The following is a 24,707-nucleotide window of genomic DNA, read 5'->3' on the forward strand; positions in this document are numbered from 1 at the left end:
CAAGAGCGCACAGCGCAGGCCCAGTATGGTCTGTGTCTGCGCAGTACACTCCTGGTGACATCAGCGGGAGCGAGGACACGGCAACGCAGGCGCAGTGGTTTTCTGACTTTAAAGTCAGAAATTCCAGAAGTGGACCGGAGGCGGGGCCGGAGCATCGGTGAGCGGCTGCGCGGGCACAGGATGTCTGCGGGGGACCATTAGAAGCCCCGGGTAAGTTCAGCTCATTTTCCCCCTACCCCCCTACAGTATCCCTTTAATAACAAAGCCCCCATACATGCTACAATCCCCCAAATTGCATGGATTATCGAGGTGATAAGGGGCAACATAACTTCAACATAAAAAATGCCCCAAAATTTTTTTTCTCTAGAGAAAATGGATTTTAAAGTGAAATCAACACTTTAAATGGGGCTATTAATTGGTAATAAGTGGTTTTAAAAAGGGATATACGCGTTAAGCAGTCAAAGAGGTGAAGGCGAGTTTCAATGGCACTTGGCGGCGAAGGTACCGCTGGAGGAGGATGAGTGGCTGACGCCAAAAAGGCCCCAGAGAGGTTTTTGTAATTTTTTTTTTTTTTTTTTTTTGCAGCAATTAGCAATGACATCGCAGCAGAGTTGTCAGTGGACACGGGCAGTGTGAACGCAGAGTGCAGTGGTGGTAGCGACTGAGTCAGGAGAAGGACTATGCGGGCGGTCAGTTCAGCAGCACAGAAGGACCACGGCAACATACTGGTAGTAGTAGTAGCAGCACAGCGTCATAGTGCTGGCCAAAAAATTAAATGCACCCGGTGACCCGGGCAGTGTGAACGCAGACAGAGTACATTGGTGGAAGCGAGTGAGTCAGGAGGAGGAGGACAATGCCGGTGGTCAATTCAGCAGCACAGAAGGACCATGGCAACATACTGGTGGTAGTAGTAGCAGCACAGCGTCATAGTGCTGGCCAAAAAATTAAATGCACCCGGTGACCCGGGCAGTGTGAACGCAGACAGAGTACATTGGTGGAAGCGACTGAGTCAGGAGGAGGAGGACAATGCGGGCGGTCAGTTCAGCAGCAGCAGCACAGAAGGACCATGGCAACATACTGGTGGTAGTAGTAGTAGCACAGTGTCATAGTGCTGGCCAAAAAATTAAATGCACCCGGTGACCCGGGCAGTGATAACGCAGACAGAGTGCATTGGTGGTACCGTGGTAGCGACTGAGTCAGGAGGAGGAGGAGGACAAAGCGGTCGTTCAGTTCAGCAGCAGCAGCAGCACAGAAGGACCATGGCAACATACTGGTGGTAGTAGTAGCAGCACAGCGTCATAGTGCTGGCCAAAAAATTAAATGCACCCGGTGACCCGGGCAGTGATAACGCAGACAGAGTACATTGGTGGTACCGTCGTAGCGACTGAGTCAGGAGGAGGAGGAGGACAAAGCGGGCGTTCAGTTCAGCAGCAGCAGCACAGAAGGACCATGGCAACATACTGGTGCTAGTAGTAGCAGCACAGCGTCATAGTGCTGGCCAAAAAATTAAATGCACCCGGTGACCCGGGCAGTGATAACGCAGACAGAGTGCATTGGTGGCACAGTACAAGGTCACTGAAGGATGCAGTGGGCACAGCAGTGGGCACTGGATATACAACTAGGTCACTGAAGGATGCAGTGGGCACAGTACAAGGTCACTGAAGGATGCAGTGGGCACAGCAGTGGGCACTGGATATACAACTAGGTCACTGAAGGATGCAGTGGGCACAGTACAAGGTCACTGAAGGATGCAGTGGGCACAGCAGTGGGCACTGGATATACAACTAGGTCACTGAAGGATGCAGTGGGCACAGTACAAGGTCACTGAAGGATGCAGTGGGCACAGCAGTGGGCACTGGATATACAACTAGGTCACTGAAGGATGCAGTGGGCACAGTACAAGGTCACTGAAGGATGCAGTGGGCACAGCAGTGGGCACTGGATATACAACTAGGTCACTGAAGGATGCAGTGGGCACAGTACAAGGTCACTGAAGGATGCAGTGGGCACAGTACAAGGTCACTAAAGGATGCAGTGGGCACAGCAGTGGGCACTGGATATACAACTAGGTCACTGAAGGATGCAGTGGGCACAGTACATGGTCACTGAAGGATGCAGTGGGCACAGCAGTGGGCACTGGATATACAACTAGGTCACTGAAGGATGCAGTGAGCACAGTACAAGGTCACTGAAGGATGCAGTGGGCACAGCAGTGGGCACTGGATATACAACTAGGTCACTGAAGGATGCAGTGGGCACAGTACAAGGTCACTGAAGGATGCAGTGGGCACAGCAGTGGGCACTGGATATACAACTAGGTCACTGAAGGATGCAGTGGGCACAGTACAAGGTCACTGAAGGATGCAGTGGGCACAGCAGTGGGCACTGGATATACAACTAGGTCACTGAAGGATGCAGCAGTGGGCACAGTACAAGGTCACTGAAGGATGCAGTGGGCACTGGATATACAACTAGGTCACTGAAGGATGCAGCAGTGGGCACAGTACAAGGTCACTGAAGGATGCAGTGGGCACAGCAGTGGGCACTGGATATACAACTAGGTCACTGAAGGATGCAGTGGGCACAGTACAAGGTCACTGAAGGATGCAGTGGGCACAGAAGTGGGCACTGGATATACAACTAGGTCACTGAAGGATGCAGTGGGCACAGAAGGATGTCACACTGTGTAATGAGATGCTCATATGCCAGCGAGCGAGCAGTGGGCACGGCACAAGGTCACTGACAGAATGAATGAACAGCGCTGGCAGAGAGTGGCGGCGCTGGCGGTGTGACTGGCTGCCTGCAAATAGTACAAGTGTATAACTGTCACTGGAATATACAAGTGAACACTGCAGCTGCACTAACCTGCCTGCCTGCACTACACACAGATAATCCCCACTCCCACTACACTGACTACACTGCAGCACTGAACCTGCCTGCACTACACACAGTTAAATCATCACTAGACTCCCACACTACACTACACTGACTACAACTAACTACAGCAATCACTCACTGACTAGCTAACTGTGTACAGTATAAGAGCAGTATTAGCAAAAAAAAAACGCTTTGTTTTGAACACACAGTAAATGCACTTGCTCAAACAACAATGGCCTGGAGATAATCCTCTCAGCACCACAGTCTAGCAAGGACAGAGCTTTTCCATCATGGCCGCCGCTTTATATTCAGGAGGGGAGGGCATAGCTCCCCTCCTGTAATTGGTTGCTAGGGCCTGGCTGGGGCACTCTGATTGGCCTGCAATGTGTCACTTCCGCATAGTTTGACGCATTTCCGCAAACCACGACTTCAGCACCGGGTTTCACGAGCGTGAATGTGGATTTCTGTCTGCATTCACGCGAAGCCGAAGTAGATTTTCGTGGTTGAAAATCTATTCACGGCTTAGCGTGTCCGAGGCGGAATGCGTCAAAATGGTCGTGAATCCACGTGTAAGCGTGATCACGACCTGGCAGGGAGCACCACTGGTGTCATGTTCTCCCACAATCCTCTGAGTACCTGTCAAGCAGAAAAGGCTGAGGTCCTTTTCTTGAGTAGGCGCAGCTAAGACAAAGTAGGATGCTAATGTGGGACACAAGTATACTTTATTAAAAAAAAAAGACACTGAGACATCCATATAACTATTAAAGTGTACCTGAGATGGAAAAAAAGAAAAAATATAAATAACTGGGGCTTCCTCAACATCCCTCCAGGCTTATCACTCCCTCGCCGTCGTCCTCTGTCGCCTGGTTTGTCTGCAACTGCCCCCAGAAAATCCTCCAGTCGGGGCCAGTCGCTGCAGGTGCAGTCCAGCCGCACATGCTCCCGTTGCCGGGAGCGTTCTGTGCCTGCACTGGATATTCTTGGGCCAATTGCCGCAGAGCCAGGAGGCAGAGGAGGACGGCAAGGGAGCGATAAGCCTGGAGGGGTCTAGAGGAAGCCCCAGGTATTTATATTTTTTCCTTTCCTACCCCATCTCAGGTTTACTTTAATTCAGCACAGGAATATACTGTTGATTATACAGCATTCATCAGCAGAGGGAGAGGAGGTGAGAGAGATCAGTTGATGTGTTCTTCTCACAGGAACGCCTGGTTGCTTAATCCTCTTACCTCGTCTCATGTGTGGGTGATGATGGGACAGTGGGAGGAGTGTGGACAGCTTTCTCTCCAGTAAACCTTCACTGTTCTCCCAGCAGGAAATTAAACAGGCACTGTGGTGACATATAGAAGAATGTAGTACATTATTCATAATATCCACTTTTAAAAGTTATTTTCCTAGTTTCAGCATCAGAAACACTTCCTATACCTACTGTAATTTTCAGAATATAAGACGCATTTTTTCTTCCCAAAACTGGGAGGAAAAAGTGGGTGTGCTTTATATACTGAATATGCGATAAATGTTGTGCAGAGTGTGCAGGGAGCACTTACCGCATCCAGCACTGTGCTCCTTTCTCATGTCGCTCCAGTCCGGCTTCTGCAAGCGTTCCTTTTCTCTGGCACTTCCGATATAGCTGTACACAGCAGCTGCCTGCCGCTGTACAGCTCCGAGCCCTCCGTTCTGCGTGGCCTCGTAGTTCCGCATTGGTGCAGCTACTGTTACACCAGCGGTGTACCTGCGCAGGGGTCACGTCAGCCATGACCCTAGCACATGTACGGCGCTGGCTAGGCAAACTACGGCCTAAGGGCCGTATCCGTCCATTAGTGTTTTGAACCGGACCTGCTGATAGAGGGCCGGATTCATCTCCTCTTCTCCCTCCCTCTCTGCCAACAGAGTGCGATACATAATGATAAGTTTAACTCCCCCAATCACACTTTCCGGTGCCTATCTCCATAGTCACAGCAGTCATGTGACCCACTGTCAGTATGTGCCACTGTATCACAGTACATGCCAGCGTGTCACATGACGCCGCTGTGACTATAGAGCTCACCGCTGGAAAGTGCGATTGGGGGAGTTGAACCTATCATTATGCACCGCTCGCAACTCTGCAGAGAGGGAGGGAGGAAGGAGAGGGCTTCTATTGCTGCCCCATATCCCCATCTGTGAGAATTTTCATCACATCCTTTCCAGGCACAAAGCGGGGAATCTCTCCAAGAGTGACAGCAACAAAAAATATATTTTGTATAGCGGGGAAGAGTTATAAAGTCCCAGACTAGTTCATATTGCTGTACCCCGTTTCCTGTTCCCAGGATTTTCAAAGTAAAACCACAAAGGTTCTAGTGGGTGGACATGTGTGAAAGTAACTCCAGTGGAGACAAAAAAAGGCAATAAATTAAGCAATACAATAATGTAGAGCACAGGTGTCAAACTCAAACTCCAGTCCTCAAGGGTCAAATCCATGCCAGTGTTTAGGATGGACTGAGAAATGGAGAAATGTGTTCTACTTGATAAACCACACCTTTCCTGATTCAGTCCCATCAATTAATGTGAGCTGTGACAAAATAGTGTGAGGACCCCGGCCCCCAAGGACTGGAGTTCAACACCCCTGCATAGAGGCTTGATGTAAAATGTACCACAGTATACACTTTTCTTGTTGGTAGATAAATGTATTTATTTATACAGGTCTGTCTGTCAGACCTGAAAGAGGGACAAGTGTAAAACAAAGAGGAAAGGAAGGGGGTGTTGGTTCCAAAATAGGAGCTGCCCATACCCCCAACCCCCTTTCCCAGCACAAAGAGGGGCATTTGGCAGCTGTGGAATGTAATGTATTGACTACCGTATTTCGCGCCGTATAAGACGCTCCGGAATATAAGACGCACCTAGGTTTAGAGGGCAAAAACCAGGGAAAAAAAAAATACTAAACCTGGTGCGTCCGTATTCCAGGAGCGTCTTGTACATAACCTTGTGTGTCCTCATGTGTCCTCCTGTGCCCCCCACATCCTCATGTGTCCTTCTGTGTGTCCTCCTGTGCCCCCCATGTGTCCTTCTGTACCTCCCATGTGTCCTCCTGTGTGTCCTAATGTGCCCCCATGTGTCCTTCTGTGCCCCCCATGTGTCCTGTGTCCTCATGTGTCCTCCCACGTGTCCTTCTGTGCCCCTCCTGTGTGTCCTCATGTGTGCTCCAGTGCCCCCCATATGTCCTCCAGTGCCCCCCCCCATATGTCCTCCAGTGCCCCCCCCCATATGTCCTCCAGTGCCCCCCATATGTCCTCCAGTGCCCCCCATATGTCCTCCAGTGCCCCCCATATGTCCTCCACTGCCCCCCATATGTCCTCCAGTGCCCCCCCATATGTCCTCCAGTGCCCCCCTTATGTCCTCCAGTGCCCCCCATATGTCATCCAGTGCCCCCCAGCCTTCCTCCCTCCCACCTGCGTCTCCTGGCCCCCCGGATGGAGTGTTACTAGCAGCGGCAACTTACCTTTGGCAGGCTCCCGCGCTGATCCTATAGCATCGCGCTGCCCCCCGCTAGCCTCCTCTGCCTCCCCCCTCTGTATCTGGCCCCCCCGGGTGAAGGAATAAGTATCGGCAGCTTACCTCCGCAGGGCGCCCGCGATGACTGCAGACGTCCGTCTTCAGGGCACTTCTCGCTCTAGTGGCCGGCTTGAACTGATGACGCGCAGTTCAAAGCCGGCCACTAGAGCGAGAAGTGCCCTGAAGACGGACGTCTGCAGTCATCGCGGGCGCCCTGCGGAGGTAAGCTGCTGATACTTATTCCTTCACCCGGGGGGGGCCAGATACAGAGGGGGGAGGCAGAGGAGGCTAGCGGGGGGCAGCGCGATGCTATAGGATCAGCGCGGGAGCCTGCCAAAGGTAAGTTGCCGCTGCTAGTAACACTCCATCCGGGGGGGCCAGGAGACTCGGGCAGGCATGGGGAAAGCAGGCAGGGAATCCCCAACATGGCGGTGGGTCGGCGGTTCGGAACGGCGGGCGTTATTAAGTTGGGGATTCCCTGCCTTTGCCGTATAAGACGCAGGGACTTTTTCTCCCCATTTTTGGGGGAGAAAAAGTGCGTCTTATACGGCGAAAAATACGGTATGTGTGTTTTGGAACTTAGGGAAGTGCAAAGAATTTTCCATTTAAGCTACATTTACAGTGGTGCAATCCGGTGTGGCATAGCGGCCTCATTATACTGCGGCTTTCCGCAGGTGGCATCCCAACGTGTTACATGCAACTACCGCAAAACCCAAACGTTAGCAATGAAGCATACTTTTCATTGTCTGTATGCTTCACTGTATACAATGCAACACACAGATAATGCGTGGTACGACTTTCCTGTTCCATTGTGTTCGTTTTTTTTTTTACTAGGTAACACAATGTAACTCCTACTGTGAGCGTGGCCTAAAACTGATCAGTACCTGTTTGTATGTAATGTCTAAGTCAAGGAATAAAGCAGAAAGATTTGAATAAGCGATACACCTTTTTATTGTAAAAAATATTGCAATAGTATCTTACTAGCTGCTTCCGCCTCTTATCCTGGGTATTGGACCTGATCTTAAAAGCGCAATGTATGTACATCTGGACATCAGATGGAGAACTAAGTCAACAAATAGGAGATTGAATAGTTTACATCTAAAAGACTACCTACCTTTTATATAAATACCTATTGCTGTGACCAGTGTGAAAATAGAAAGTCCAAAAATAAATTCACCATTTGTAGACATAGATGGCCAGTCTTCCTCCTCTCTTTAAAGCATATTGTCAGCCATAAAATCAAATTCCATTTACCCACTGCTCTGTGTTTTGCATTACAAGCATTCCAATATAAATGTTTCTGGTGTAATGAATCTTATTTCTGTCAACCAGGCTCTTTTTGGTACATTGCAGAGGAGAGGGAAGCTTGTTATCTCCCCTCCCACATTCCTGCTCCTCACTGATTGGCTGAGGTCAGTTCAGTGTGACGCGAAGGCTGAGAAAGGAAATACACCTCACCTCTCTGCAGAAGCTGCTTAAATACATGCTGTGTTCAAATGTGTTTACAAAGCAAGCCAGATATGACAGGGCAGTTTCTAGGAGAAAAAAAGATTAGGGGAGAAAATTATGTCGGAATTGTCTTCAGTCGGAGGCAGTAAAGATGGAAAATACCTGGAACTGTGTTCTCTTTATTTACGATCTAAATTTCAATGAAATCAAAATGTGGACAGTGCAATACATATGTAAGTATTAACAAGCATTTATCTACTAATACATGTGTTTTTTTTCCCCTGGGATAGGATCGCTGTTTCTGCTGCTTTAATACTGCAACCATTTATTTTTGTACATCACTTTGACAAATGGCTCAGGTGATGTTTGTATTGCTGATCTCTTGTCTGTATGTTAGTAGTAACCGTATGTATTGCGTGTATTACACATTGTGTCTTCTCTTTTATTTTAGCCAGTCCAGTAGGATTGTAATAATCTCAGGACTTAGTGAATGAAGAAGTTGTAAGTCACTCTTCAATGACTCCAATGATTAAAGGTATTGAGTGTGATAGATGTTCTTTCCATTCGACACTTAAGGAGAAAACAGTAAATCATATTTATCATCCATAATAAATAGCCTTCTTTATATATGGCTCTCAGCGGATTTAATGTCTATTGCGATGCCTTGCTGTATGTATACACGTATGCTTATTTACACTGGCAAATGGAAATCCTTCACTTACAGAGAGGATATTATCATCCTTTCCATGAAATACCAATATCTTTCCCTGTAAAAAGCCGCGAAGATATTTCCAATATAATAAGTACCCTAGCGTACCACATCTTCTGCTGGCAAATTTACGAGTTGGAGTCCCCCCCATAGAGATTAGGGTAAACCAGATATTCAGAATGCGTTATCCTACTATTAATTGTGATGCATAAATTTTCTCCCTAATATACTTCAGTCTCCTTGGAAAGAGAAGGAGAAGCGGATAATGGGTAATAAAGTCTGGCTTAATGCTCTGGGTTTGCGGTGGGTAATTTATATCTGCTGATAGCGGCTCCCGACTCCCAATTACCCATTAGCAGCAGAGATAACAGCATGTTCACTGAGCCCCATTCAGCTTTATGAGTGGCTGCTCCCATGCAATAAATACCCAGCAGAGGACAATACCGAGCAGGCAGCCCCAGGTTACCACATTCGTTTTTTGCTCTTGTTTTTAATTGCGCATGCAATTATTGGCGATTCATTAAGAGGCTCTCTCTGGGATACAGTCCATTTTTCCACCGTCTACGGTATCTTCTTTGTAAGCAACGTTGCCTTCTACTGACTCACTCTGACGTCCGTGATTTGTTTTGTTTAGCTGATTCCCAGCCTTATTTATGCACTTGGAATAACTTGTCAGATTACGCTGAGAAGGAAAGCTGCGTCTTTGCTTAAAAGGTAAACACAGGGCAAGTACATATATTGCGTGGATTTTTACAATGCTGAAGTGAAAATAAACGTATGAGATAATGAATTGCATGTGTAGTACAGCTAAGAAATCGAACATTAGTAGCAAAGAACCCAGTCTCATATTTTCCAGTACAGGAAGAGTTAAAAAACATCACTTGTTTTCTATGCAAAAGAGCTTCTTTGAGCTCTCTTACCCAACTTGGATTGGAGACAATCCTGTTTTCTGAAGCACTTATACATCAAGGAAACAATGAAAAACAGCTTTAGATAAGGTTTTACTGCAGGGAAGTTCAAAGGGTCATTAGCTCTGCGTTTAAAATACAGAGGACTGTATGCAATTAACTTTTTCTCCTCCGTTTTCTTCTAAGAGATAATTTTTCATTTTTCTATTTAAAGTAACTTTTCAGCAATTTGCAATTGAAAAAGTATCAAAAAGCAGGTGAAAAGGTACTATCAAAGATATTTGGAGTATTTTCTTGCTTGCTGGTGGTTATCGACAAGTATGAATCTAGGAGAGAACGCAGGAGAAAAAGTTAATTGCATATGGGCCAGAGTGTTGATTCTAATTGCAGCTATGACAGGATGATGCAATATTATAAAAAAAAAGCTATATAACTGAAAATTAAATGAGACTCTTTTCTTTGCTACTAATGCTCTATTAATTATCTGTACTACACATGCAATTCATTATATTATAAGATTTCTTTTTGCTTTATTGTTACTTTAAGATTTTGGCTTAAAAATAATACACAGCCCCATTATAGGGAGGCTAGTGCATGGTTTTTTTTTTTTTTCAATAGACGTTGAGAGGAAATGGATGGCAAGGTCATCAATTCAGGGGTTCTTAATTTGTAAATAGAACTCCATGGCCCATCTTCCTCCAGTCTATCAAGGATGTTGCCTGGTAGAGACTGACCTCAGAACAATTTGTATTCTGCAAATCTGCACTATGCACGTCAATCCCAAGGCCACTATTTCTGCGTGAAATTAACAAGCAAAAAGGCCGGCTACTGGAGGTTAAATGAAGCTCATCTTCTGCAGACGCTGCCTTTGTATACGGAATGGATGGACTCTCATAGCTGCTCGGATACGTCACTTAGAGGAGAGTGAACATGTGGGATGGCTATGATCCCACTGGTTGTAGTTATCCTGCTATGGTTGGCATAAATCTATATTACTGTGGTGTCTCTAGACCCCTCTTTTGATGTATATTTAATGAAAACTGTAATATTTATCAAACTTTGGGTGTGTATGGTATAAAGGGAGGATAATACATAGTTAAGAGGAGGGCCTTCAGAAGTGAACCTCTGACTGCCACCCCTAATCACAACAAATAAAATAGCACTGCCAATGGGCCAGCAACTTAGGGTGGTATCACTATGATTGCGCTAAGCTTATTGGTCACAAACATACACCAGTAAGAGATGCCCTGACCCGCATCCCACAAAAATGTGTATAGTTTATTTTACAGTGAACCCGAGGTGCGAGTGATATGGAGGCAGACCTTTTTTATTTTTTCCGTTGAACAATACCAGTTGCCTGGCAGTCTCACTGGTCTATTTGGCTGCAGTAGTGTCTGAATAACACCAGAAACAAACATGTGGTTAAAGCGGACCTGAACTCAGAACATCCTTTCTGCTCTAAAAGATACACAAAAGCATAATAACCTTTAACCCCCTTGCCGTTCCAATTCTGGCGGCAAGGGGGCAGCACAGCACTTTTTTAAAAACATTTTTTTTTAAATCATGTAGTGAGCCCAGGGCTTGCTACATGATAGCCGCTGACAAGCGGCATCCCCCTACCTACTCCAATCGCCTTAGGCGATCAGAGTAAGCAGGAAATCCCGTTCAGAACGGGATTTCCTGCTGGGCTTCCTCGGTCGCCATGGCGACCGGGCGGGATGACGTCATAGACGTCGGGACGTCAGAGGGAATCCCGATCCACTCCTCAGCGCTGCCTGGCACTGATTAGCCAGGCTGCGCAAGGGGTCTGGAGAGGGGGCGGCACGGCGGGTAGCGGCGAATCGGCGGCGAGTGGCGGCGATCGGAAAATGCACGCAGCTAGCAAAGTGCCAGCTGCGTGCAGTAAAAAAAAATGGTTAAATCGGCCCAGCGGGGCCGGAGAAATCCTTCTGCGCAGGTTACCCCAAGCTGAGCTCGGGATAACCGGCAAGGAGGTTAAACAAAAAACATGTTTTTGTTACAGCCAATACAAATCCTAAAATAAATCTGCACTATTTCTACATCCTGATTCATGAAAGCAGACATATTGTTAACAGCCTGTGCCTTCAAATGGGCTTATCTGCCATCTCTGCCATAGGCAGTCATGTGACACAGGGGAGAGATCAGATTACAACTTGTGATTAGACACAGATGAGGGGGGAATTAGACAGGCTAAACTCTCTAAATACATACAGGGTGCATTTCTCCACGTTTTCCTTCTGTCCTGTGCAAGAGTTCAGGTCCACTTTAATCTTGTCAGATCTTACAATAATGTCAGAAACACCTGATCTGCTGCATGCTTGTTCAGGGCCTGTGGCTAAAAGTATTCGAGGCAGAGGATCAGCAGGATAGCCAGGCAACTGGTATTGCTTAAAAGGAAATTAATATGGCAGCCTTTATATCCGTCTCGCTTTAGTTGTCCTTTAAATATTATTGACAGCTGCATTAAAAACTTAATGGAAATATGCTTTCAGGCTAATGCTTCCAAATTGTAGGTGGTCTAAAGAGTGTATTTGTTTTCCCACTGACATAGTGTACCACAATTGGAATATTTCTGCCTATACTTCAGCAGGACAGAGATGGGGAATTTGAGATAATGTTCAACAAAGGATTGTCTCATTACACTTAAAATGCCCATTATGGTGTAAAAACTGACCTTACATCATAAAATCATGATTGCACAATTTCCAATATAACTAAATCCTACCAAAACAATGTATTGACTCTGTTTACCATTGTGGTATGCACATATGTAAGGCGGTGTAATGATGATATATGATCGTATAGTTCAGCGTTATTAAAAAGCACCGTGCAGAGTATATGTTCAATGTTTACCTTGAGCATACTCTCACAGGTTGCTTAGCAGGTTGCTTTTCTAGTTACTAATGACATTTACTCCTAACAACCCCTTCTTGATGTCTAAACTAACCCTGCACCCATGGTTAACTCCTTCCTTATGTCCTACACCAACCTCACCCACCAATGTTAACACCTTTCTGATGCCTAACCCTAACAGATAAACCAACCTTTCACTAACCTATCTACAACAATATCTCTCCAAACCCTAACCGATAGTCTGTCATCTTTAACCCTATCAAGCTCTGAGGGATAAAATATTTTGAGGCAGCACTTTGGCTTAATAACAACAACAACCATGTACTGGTGCCCAAAATAACCATTTGGCTGAAATCTTCTCAGTGCATCTACTATTTTATAACCAGGCACCAGCACCCAAAGACTAGTGATACAATAAGCTTGTATGATCGATGACCAGGCCAGGCACCATCAACCAAAGACTAGTGGTACAGTAAGCCTGTATGATCTGTAACCAGGCACCATCACCCAAAGACTAGTGGTACAGTAAGCCTGTATGATCTGTAACCAGGCACCATCACCCAAAGACTAGTGGCACAATAAGCCTGTATGATCTATAACCAGACATCAGCACCCAAAGACAATAAGCCTGTGTGATCTATTGTAACTTTATGCTATTGATTATGCTATAGTGTATGTGTGCTTGGAATAACATAATTTTCCATTGTCTTTTAACACCCATAGGCCTCGATTCATCATTGTCTTTGTGATAGCTTTTTCCAGTTCGTTAAATTACCGAATTCAAAGTTTATCGATTTCTAGTTGTATTCATCAAGGTTTTCCTGCATTCGGTGTGTATTCGATAAAATATCGATAACAATGCGGTAACCATTCGGTAACGTGTCGATATTTCCATTTTACTGCGGTAATTTAACACAAGGCCATAAGATTCCCATTGAATTGTGGGTAAAAAAGCAGTCCTTTGAACACCACATAGCAACATTCCGAATAGGGCTTAACACCTGGACCAGGATTCTGGAAGTGGTTTGGGACAATTCCACAATTTTGCCAGCTATGGCTTGATAGGAGCCTTTTCTAAAAAAAAATGCAGTGCAGCTAGCAATTTAGTTAACCCTGGCACTGCCTGTGTTTTCTTACAAGATGATTCAAGAGAAATGCAGATGTCCTGGTATAGCAAATAAATCCATTCTCTTGCAAATTGATGTAGTTCTAGACCTTATTCTTGCCCTTCTGCGCCTTTGAATCGCTCTCAGCTGATACCTAATCACTTCAAATGGCTCCATCTTCTCTGTCAGCAATGATCTGACAGGAATAACGACAGAGCAGTGAAGGAGATAACGAATTCTAAGTTTACAGCTAAACCACGCCCACTTTCATTTTCATGAATTGGCGCTTTCTTCTGTTTTACCGCATTATTACCGAATGATTACCGAATGCTCGCTAACAGCTGTAGATAACTAAAATCAATCCTAAAATCAACTTATCGAGTTTGGTATTTTACCGAGCTGTCGGTAATTGATTCGATAAGTCTTGATGAATCGAGTCCATAGAGCATTGCTAAGCTTGATGAAAACTAATCCTTACCAAAATGTCAGTCTAAATGTATCATGTTTCCCATGAGTTCCAAGATCAGTGAGTACTTACTTTCCTCCCTTATGGCATATAATAAGGTTGTTTTACTAATGTTATACAGAGCTTAAAGTGGTCTAACACCCAGCATTTCAACTTTGCTTTAAAAGATTGCTTACAGCTTATAAACTATTATGCCAGATTTTTTTTTTAGCAGAAATTCACTGAATGGATTAAACATGACATTTTAGTGCTGCATTTAGCTAGAAATCCTCCTCCTCGCTTGCTTGTTTAGTTACAAATGTATCTATCTACAATATAACAAACAAACACTGCTCTGAGAGAACAAAGAGGGCTTCCCCGGCAGGCTTTTCAAAGGTCTATTTGTATTCCAAATAAAGATACATTTTGTAACTAAAGATAAGAACGGATGCGGATTCCTAGTTAAATCCAACACTAAAATGTCATGTTTAACCCATTCAGTGAATTTCTGCTTAAAAAAAAATCTGGCATAATAGTTTGTAAGCTGTAAGCAATCTTTTAAAGCAAAGTTGTAATGCTGGGTGTTAAACCGCTTTAAATAACACAACCTGGACTGGGTTGTGTAAAAACTGTTTGCTACAGATGGGTTGTGTAAAAACTGTTTGCTACAGACTTGAAAAGTTCTTACTACAGTTGAGTTCATGCAAATACAATAGCACCAGAGCAGGGACAAGGTCCTTCAGCACACAAGGCTGACACACCAAAGTGCGCCCCTCCATCCCTCCCACCCCAGCCGTCACACACTGATTACTATTAGACTAAGAGGGCCACAGGGCCCATAACCTCCCCAACACCTTAATATCTAGTTATCTGGCTTGCGGTCACTGCTATGTATCCCCTTTTCTTATTTCTTTCTGCTTCATACACAATTAGGAATGACAGCTGAATGAATTGTGCGCCCCCTCCTACACTGCACCCTGAGGCTGGAGCCTCTCCAGCCTATGCCTCGGCAAGGCCCTGGATAGCACATATCACTGCCCCTAATCTATTAGCACAACAAACATCTCTGTGTTACAGTTACAAGCAAGCTTTGTGATCGACAGTTCTTCAGGTTATCCTGCTGTCCCCAAGGCTTATCCTTTCCCAGGACCCATCTGCAGGCATCCATCTTATCAATTAGGAGGGAGATGAAAGGGACGACCTTGCAAAGTACGACAGAGCAGGCGGGTGAGTGAGAGAACAATGCTATTGGCAACAAGCTGATCACTTGCCAAGCAGGGGCTGCTGTACACACCTCATCAGTTGAGATTATTTTGGAGCTCTCTAAGTTTTGGGGTTGGGAGGGAGGAGTTAGCTGCTAAATGAGGAGGATTGTTAGTATTTTACATTTAGAGATGGTCTATAGGTGCAAAAGGTGGTTGTATGGTATAGATTTTTGCACTGGGAGTAGTCCTATTTTATCAGGTTACTAGGCCCTATAAAAATCTTGAATGTTGAGAGGGACATTTGTGAAGGAGAACTATGACTAAGATTACACAATGCATTGTGGTATGCTGACTGATGGCATGAAGCTGTTGCATGCATTGTCTTTTTTTGCCGAAAGTAGCACTTTAAAGACTCTTAGCCACCTTGCGATTCTTTGCGCTATTCTTCCAATGACCGGCAATATTTTGAGTGACAACTGATTGTTTCCATGTTCTTGTGATGTGGGTACGAGTGTGTGAGTATGACGTATGACGCTTTGCGACACGGGGCGATAACGATCGTCTTGGCGGATTGGACCTTTAAGATCTCCGGCGACTCCTGTACAAAGTGCTGCAATCATTTGAGTTGTTATTTGCACCCGTTGTGTACCATCGCATGTGCCTACGAATAGATTGGGGAACCTCGTTCATCAGGAGGCATTGCTGAGAGGTTCCCCAATCCATCGGCAGGTGAGTATCTAGCTTAAGCTTCTGACATTTGCTACTTGTGATATGGGTTGCTGCACTTCATTATTCTTTGCAATGTGTTAAGTCAAAAGATGCCGTTTATGATGTCAGTTGATAAGTGATGACATTCCCTTTGCTATTGCTTTCATTTGATGAAATGCGACAGATACAGTATAGCTGCTGTTACAGTACAAAAGTCTGCATGTGTTCCGTTCTGTTAAACTAAAAAAAAAGCCAGCAAAAAGAAGCAGGGGGGGGGGGAGGGCTGATGGGCTTTAAAAACTGTCAGAAACAAAAGAGAGAGAAGAAGAAGAAACTGGGAAGAAGAGATGTGGCAGTAACAAAGATCTGTGTGGAAATACCAGCAAAAATAAAGAAATAAAACAGGCAAGGAGATAAGTGACAGAATAATCCCATAAAAGCAAATTCAAAAGAAGAGAACGAACAATGAGTGGAAGCCGGAAATTTTTATGAGCAGGCTTCAACAATGTCACATGTTTGCATTTAGTGCTACCTATCTTTCTATACTATTATCTGATACCCTAATCAGGTTTCCGAGCTATTGTGATGGCAGAATATTGTACTTCATTTGTCGTTCCGTATAACACGCTCCTCCGCCTTCCTTCCCTGCCTTTTATACCCATTGGCGTCTCTTATTTCTTATTTTCCTCTTTTTCTGTCCATCAGACTTCATATTCCGTTTTTGCAACCTTGCTTCCCTCCCCCTTCAGTGAAGTGAAAAATGTTTGAAATATACCAAGGCGACATAATAAGTATTGAGTCCGTTACCACGACAACCTCTGAGCAGGTGAGAAAAGGCAGCGGCCTAAAACTGAGCATTGCAGCACCTCCTTACACTCTGTGGATAAAGCCCCAAGCATCATGGTCCGTACAGACAGGCAGGGCAGAGGCTTGTATCCCTCACCACAGGGCCTGCTGTACTGACGTATACTACGGATAGGATAAAAGGAGTGTAAGTCACAAGATGAAGAAGGAGCCAATCTAATCATTTAATAGTGAAACTTAGAAGCATCTCCCACAACATTGCTGTAGCTGTAACCTTCAGAATAAAATCTAATCTGGCTGCAGACAATGCAATAAAGCCTTTCAGCGTGCGGTGTGCCTGAAGCAGTGTATTTCAGCAAGCTAAGTGATCCAAGGATTATATAAAACATAGCAAGATCCAGTTTATTTCCCTATCGACCAGGCTGACCGGTCTTCAGCCTATCCGTCTTCTATCCACTCCAAACCTTCACATTACATTTAGCATTTCCCTAATAAAGGGAAGGCTGCTGATAGTATGAGAACATTGGCTTGCTGTGCACATACATTTCATCTTATTTTTATTACCCCGTGTGCTTCTGTACATACAAATCTATTTTTACTTCCATCCAAAAAATAAATATTTCAAGGTACATGGGAATACATTTATTCCAGCGATCATCCCTGAATTGCTTCTCCTGCGACTTAAAGGGAAAATGGATCCATTTGTGACTTCTTGATAATTTTCATCTTTTTCTTATTTTCATGATGTTAGTTATTTACGTGTTATCCTGTTCATGTGCATGTTTTATTTATTTATTCCAGTTTTGATTTTTAAATGAGTTGTAGTGCTTGGTTGTTGTTGTTTTTTTTTTTTTTTTTTATATGTATAGTTCCTCCCTTGTGTCCTTCAGCATGTGTGGATTATACAACTATTCATGTATACGCCATCACCAGGGTAAAGGAAGAAACCCATGCATAGAAAAGCCGTTATATATTGCCCCCGTGTACATAAGCGGAACAATACAGAAAAAGTTAGGATGCTGGCAAGGGCAATAAGGAAGTGTTACACAAAACTGATGTATAAAAAAAAAATACAGAAGCTAATATATACAGTAAACAATTACAGAAGGATCAATCTATCTTAATAGTTACAAATGTATAGCTTTATGTTGTGATAATTAGTAAGACTAATTCTGAATAGTGCATTGGTTATGGAGACCAGGGTTCTAATCTCAGCTCTTCCTATTCAGTAAGCCAGTACCTCTTTAGTAAGAAATCCTTGGGCAAGACTCCCTAACTGCAGGATGGCTTACTGAGTTCGCCCTTAGTGGCTGCAGTTAAAGCCTACCCAAAGGTGCCCTGTAGAAGTAATGAAACATATTCTAGAACAGAAGAGGATGTCAATCAAATGTCAGTTAAAGAGGAACTCCAGCCTAAACAAACATACTGTCATTAAGTTACATTAGTTATGTTAATTAAAATACATAGGTAATATAATCTCTTACCCACACTGTTTTAAAAGAACAGGCAAATGTTTGATTTCATGATGGCAGCGATCTTTTTGGTTGAAAGGAGGTGACAGGGAGCATGAGACACAGTTCCAACTGTCCTGTGTCCCGAGCACCTCTCCCAGTTGCTAGTTAACGTGAATAACAACATAGGAAATCACATCATGCTCTGCACAGCATCAGGGAAAAAAAGCCTAGGCTTTTTTTCTTTGATGGGTGGAGCTAAACTAAAAATGCAGCTAAAAATGATCCTTTGGTAAGAAAAACAAAGTTCTGATGCTGTGAAACTGTTAAAGAAACACCAAGCCTTTTCAGTTGTGCTGAGTAGAGGTTCACTTTAAGTAGCAGTGGATCATGTGGTTGGGGTTCACAAGTAATCCCCTCTTTTGTAAGACTCACTCAGCCAGTCCGCTATTGTGTAAGGTCATACAGTTGTGCCATTTCCATCTCACATCAAGTCTTCTGACTATAGCCTGGAAAATACAAAGCCAAGACAATCATCCTTCTTGAGAATCCAGCATGTGTACTGCTGCCTCATGATGTCCTTCAGTGATCTGCTGACTGTGCATTTTCTCCCTTGGTGTAGCCCACTGTCATGCCTCCTTCCCTTTCCATAGAATAGCATACTATAGTCGAGCAGCATTTCTGTACAGTGTACATTCTTTGAACTGTCACTGTAATGATCAAAAGAATGTTAGAGCAATAGATATTTACAGTGTCTGTAAGAGTATCAGGACACATTGGGAAAGGAAGTGCTGATTGATTGTGGAATTCCCGCTATGGTGTTTGAGTATGACTACTAGAGAAGAATACAGGGATAAGCAGTTGCAGCCAGCCCTCTGTCATCACACCACACACTTAAAAGACAGCTATGCATGTAAACTACTGTTTTTAAATGCTGTATGCTAGGGCACACATTACCTCAAGTACTAAGAACAATTTCTTTCTTCACACAGCTCTGCCTCTCTTCTATATAAACCCGTCCCCCCCCCATTTCCATATAAGGAAAGTGCCGGCTCTGCAGGGGACTGGACCATGTTCATTCACAAAGGGGTTGCTACCAACTCCTTAGTGTATAGTCAAGAATCACCTTGCTGAAAGAGTCTTATTGAGGTGGTTGGTAAGGGCTTAAGTTTCCAGCTTTGTGTGTTTATTGTCTTCACTTCTCGGACTGCTCACAGAGGCATTAACATTGTCTTTATCAGGGTGTCTCCCCCCTCCCAGCATGGGCCAGAAGTGTAACATCACAAGCAGCCAATCAGGGTTGGTGTACACATATATATCCCCATCTGCTAGTTATATTACAGCACACGCTATTTGTTACCTCTTCTGATCAGTCTGTTTTATAATAATCATACTCTTGGGGGGGGCGGGAGGTGTCTGATGGAAAATTGGATCGTGTGTATCAGGCATTAAATTCATTTTCTACTGCAGCTTTGTCAGCCACTGGACTGTGCTGAGTTGAGCCCAGCTTTCTGATTGTTCTTTTATCTCTGAATGCAGGAAGTAAGACTTGAGAGGGCTTCAGTGTTCAAGCTACAGAAAAAGAGATTCTGGAAATTATCAGTCAGTCTGAAAATAAAAAGTGTGGTGCCTACATATTAAACAAGACATTACATCATTATGCAAGATGGCAGTTTCCCCATCAGCTGAATGTGATAGGGGGGGGGGGGGGGGGGGGGGAGTTGTGTTTTTCACTTAGATGATATTACTTTTCGCAAAAGGTAGATAGTATAACTATATAAATATATGTTCAATACAGAGCTGGGAGATTGTTTTTTTTCTAATTGTATGGTATGCTAGACTTTAATTCTGCTTTAACGCTATTGCACTGTGGGCAAGCAGAGACTATCACAGTTTGCCACTGACTACACACATTGACAAAAATCAACAGCCCTGTGCTGCCAGTAGCGAGTTGACACCTATTGTGCAGGAAAGGTTCTGTAGCATTATACCTGTACTTCTGCTGTGCAGAGTTAAATCTACAGCAAATGATTTCAATAAAACATAATGCACTTAAACAAATAAAAATGATTAAAAAAGTCCAAGTACACTTCATATTTCATCCCCACACCATTATTTAAAGGCCGCCATAATAAATTGATACAATATGTGGGAAAGAAATTCCATTTAGGTCTCAGTGGAACAAACGTGCTACTAAATAAATTGCATTTAAAGAAAAGGGTTGCGTGTAGGTATTAATCTCCTCCCATGCAAGTGGAATCATGAAGTGAAAACAAGCGATAGTAAATAAAGCAGCGGTGAGCTCGTTCAATAGCGCTCAGTATTAATACTTCTTTTGTACACAAACAGTTTCTAAGCATCTGTGATAAACATAATTCACCGGGCGCTCATTCATCCTCCACCCGCCTCCTGCCCACAACGCATCTTGTACCTTGTTCCTCTCTCACCGGCGCTACGCTCTGCCTTCCTCTCCACCTCATTAAAGAGAAATAATGCCCCTGAAACTCAGGCCAGAGAGATAATGAATAAAAACCCAAGACAAAAAATCATTACTAGCAAAAGATCCGTTTTGTTAAATGAAATAAACAAGAAGTTAATTATTTGGACACAGGGTAATTAAAATGGGTGAGGGTTAATTGGCCCCATCGCTTGCACCGCTGACAAGATCCTCCATGAGTTCTTCCTTTGCTCATCACCTTGAAGGGGGGAAAGGGGGAGGGGGGGTCCTACTGTTCTTAAGTCTGTTTGTCATTGGCGGTGTGTGGGTTAGTTATTGGCCTTGCTGATAGACTACACATTTCCCATACACTGTAATCAATACGTCTACTACATCATGGAGTGTAGGAGAAGGCAAAGGGCAATAATGCTGCGGTGAATAAATAGATAGCACACTGCACAAGACAGCAGGCCAGCAACAGCTCTGTCTGGGCTTCATTCAGTATGGCCTGGAAAACCAAGAGCAAGAAATACTTCTTACACTGGATTTTTTAGCGTGTGCTCTGTTTTAGGGAACCTATCCCTATGCAGTACTGTTAAAGTACTGTTATTGTTAAAGTACTGTTATTGTTGCTGTCATTAGTACATCATTAATTTGTAATTGTTGGCCAAAGAATAAATGCATTAAGTACAACAGGCATATAATATTATCCCATAGGGTGTTTGTGTATACTAATCCATATTAAAGCTTACTCATACCCATAACACTGTTAAATAAATCATCTCCCTCAGTAAATATAAATAATGTAACAGCCAATAGTTTCCATTCCCTGTGGCATTCTAGTGTGCACTACATGACAGATGCTGGCAGAGTAAACGAGGGAGTCTCTCAGGCTGGGGCACAGACACCAGTAAAACCTGTCAAGCATTCTCACCTTTCCCACTCTACGAGGACTTTATCTGTTCCGATGATTCCTTAACACTACAGTTTGGTCAGAAATTTAAAGAAGCCAGTAAAATGGTACAATTCTATGCAGCCTTGGCCACCCTCTGTACAGCATTCATTTTGAAAGGCTGCAGAGAATCATGAAGGCCCCCCTGCACCTGGGATTTCTGGTATGAAACTCTGAGAACAGTTGAGAACAGTAGCCGAAGCTACTCCCTCCGCCTACCCACCTGACCATTCACTAGCCTCTACATTGGCAGAGTGATAGCCGAACATGCTGCATATGGATGTAATCAATTGTAATTTAGACAGCCGGCTAATGGCCCCTTCAGATCTCCCCCCCCCCCCCCAGTTTTAATAGTGTTCCCTGGGACCCCATTTTGATGCAGAGGATTCGTAGAAGAGAATGCACTCCTGTCTACCCATCAACCCCCCCCCCCCAGGCCCCTCTGTGCTGTGTTCTCCTGGGCCCCTCTGGGCTGTTTCTGCCACTCCCTGCTGCAATCCTGGCTTGTAACTGCCAGTTTTAGGCAGTGTTTAGAAACAAAAGACATGGAATGTGGTAGGCTGAGAGGAGCTCAGTCTGTGACTCATACAGAGCCTGCAGGGGGTGTGGAGAGGGTGTGTATAGCTTTTGCCTATAACAAGCAGACCAGCACATTCCTGCCTGAGTGCCTGAGCCTGACAAAGCCGTCACAGGAAAGAAGATTAGATTATATAACAGAGATAATACAGCCACTGTGCAACTAGGAAAGGCAGCAGTAAGACAGACCACATTAGAACATGTATAGAAACTTATAGGATAGAAGAAATAAGGCCGAAAATGTTGTTACAGAGTCTCTTTAATGTATGGCTACCTTTAGTATTTGTTTTATAGTCCTAAAGCTGAATCTGTATCCAATTGTGGGTAGTGTAAACCCAGGCCTGATCCTACCCACGCCACCCACACTAAACTGTTGTCAGCTGTTAAACTGTCATTAGATCGGTGCCCACTTATCCGGTCACCAATATCCCATGACCAGAGATGGTAGCAGTTGATCAATGTGAACAGGAAGGACCGTGCACAGTTTGACTCAGTGTGGCGCTCCATAAACAGCTGACTGAGATCTTGGAATTCTGAGTAGAAATAACAGCAAGGATACATCTGAAATTGCTATTTCACCTCTAGAGAACACTTTGGTCAAACACCCAACAGAAATATCATTCTGTGATTCGTCCTTATCAGAAGTGTTTGAGCATTGCTACAGATTGAACCCCTGTATGAAAGATGGTGTTTACCAAGCAGCCCCTATTGTGGGGGCTCTGCTCATTTCCTATTTGCACAATACACCCGTACGGCACTCCTCTCCAGAATGTGGGCTTGCAGGACTGTGCTAGTGACATTAATTAGCTCCTGAGGGGCAGGAATTCTTCACATTATAGAGCTATATGTATAGTGGAGATAGGGAGGTTTGTTTTTGCTTCCCTTTATTTTAGGCTGTTATGTGAGTGCACAAATCCGTGGGGATGGTGGGCTATTAAAACTAATGGGGTCAGCTGTGGGCTTGTCAGACTAGCGGATAATCACTACTGAATCTGCCACTTTGTTAGTACCTCGTTGAAATGACTGACATAGCGCTAAATGTACCTATGCAACCTGCACCTGAGAGAAATCCTATTGTGCAATTTTTCTGTATCGCAAACGAGGAACAAAAAAGAAAAGGCCAAGGATAGATCTCCAAAGCATTGAAATTTCCCAGGAAATAATTGGAGATGACAAAAATGAATTATGAGAGATTATCCAGGTTTTTATTCACTGCTTAGAGATAACGGCGTGTATTCATTTCCAATACAAATCACACAGCGCTCCCTCACTTCACAATCATTAACATCACATATATATAATGCCTAACAAATTTATCAAAGAACAAAAGCTTTTGTGGCTTACAGCAATGAATCACGCTTTCCTCCACAAACATTACAGGGCCGGGAATGCTGCAATATAAACCAGAATCCCCTTCTGGAAAGGAACTGGCTTTGGAAGAGAACATGTTCACAGGGCCGGCTGTGTTTCCACTGATGCAGGGGCTAAAGGGCAGTAATTGGCAATCAGCAAAATGACCCTGGCAAGGTTTTTGACATTTCTGTTCAAAACAATGTTTGAGATATTTGAAAGTATATAGCAATCCATCACACCTTGATGTAGGGTATGGCGCTTTCAGCTATAGAGGGAGAAAACTGAGGCAATGAAGCTGGAAAGAAGTTTGTGGCTTACTAATAGTTCACTGAAGATCACAGCAAGACAAACACATATGGCTTTGTACTATTGTGAGGCAAACTCCATTTAAGATAGACTTTTCTGGAAAAAATGATATATGTCAGTGCTAGCACTGCACAAATGGCTCTGTAATTCTGTGTTATTGAGTATTAGCTATATATTGAGGCCTTTAGCCAGCTATAATTATCCAGACATAGCAGATTATTCAACATATGCTTATTGACAGCAGTACACCGTTTGGTGCATGGCATACAAACAAAGCTTTTTTTTTTTCTGTATTCAGGGCAATTCATCAAAAGATACATGCAGGTACCACTTTCCATTCAGGTGCTCACTCATCTCAGTCACCTCAGAAATTAATGATTTTTTGAACACGCCCCAACCAGTTTAAAGTTAAATTATAGTCAAAGTTTCTGCTTGCATTTTAAATGGTCTGAGGAAAGCTATGTATACAGTTTAAATTTTCCTTGTTTGCGTCAGTCCTAATCATTTCAAAAAAATAATCTGTGTTTCGAAAAATAAATCTAATGTCTAAGTTGTTGCTGATATTATTGGCCTCCCATGTAGTTATACACCAGAATGAATTGCCTTTGAGCTATGTCTTTTGTTACTGCAGTGATATCAAAGTAAATTTCTGCAGTAGGGTGCCACTTGTGTGGTCTCACCTCCCCTCTCCATAGAGCAGTACACGTCACATGGATCATGGCAAGGAAGAGTGTGCCAATAAAGTGTTTACTGTTAAATTGTCATATAAAATGATCAGGAATAATTATTTTGGGTGACCCTACTCCTAAGTGTGTACATAGGTTAAGGGTTGGAACCTCTGTTTGCTTTTCATTGCTGTCCGTGTTTTTACTGAATAGTATTTTCTCATCTCTGCTGTATAGTTACATAGTTATTTTGGTTGATAAAGGCATAAGTCCATTGAGTTCAACTCTGGGAAGTTACAGAAAGCTTCTCAAAGCAGATGGGTGGCCCCACATTGGTTAATTATAAACGAAAGGGGT

At 43.9% G+C, this 24,707-nt stretch overlaps 1 protein-coding gene across 4 annotated transcripts in view; it reads left to right on the top strand.

The window, feature by feature from the left end:
• The window catches only part of UNC5A (unc-5 netrin receptor A), a 576,194-nt gene that overhangs the window by 196,150 nt on the left and 355,337 nt on the right, over positions 1–24,707 (top strand). Inside the window, exon 1 of one of the 4 annotated variants that reach the window (XM_068277049.1) lies at positions 16,612–16,632. The exons of the other annotated variants lie outside the window; for them this stretch is intronic. The gene's annotated coding sequence lies outside the window, so the exon portion shown is untranslated. Of the gene's footprint in view, positions 1–16,611; positions 16,633–24,707 lie in introns of those variants that run through there. 4 annotated transcript variants of the gene reach the window in all.

Source organism: Hyperolius riggenbachi, chromosome 3, assembly GCF_040937935.1.
Source record: "Hyperolius riggenbachi isolate aHypRig1 chromosome 3, aHypRig1.pri, whole genome shotgun sequence".
Classification (NCBI taxonomy): domain Eukaryota; kingdom Metazoa; phylum Chordata; class Amphibia; order Anura; family Hyperoliidae; genus Hyperolius; species Hyperolius riggenbachi.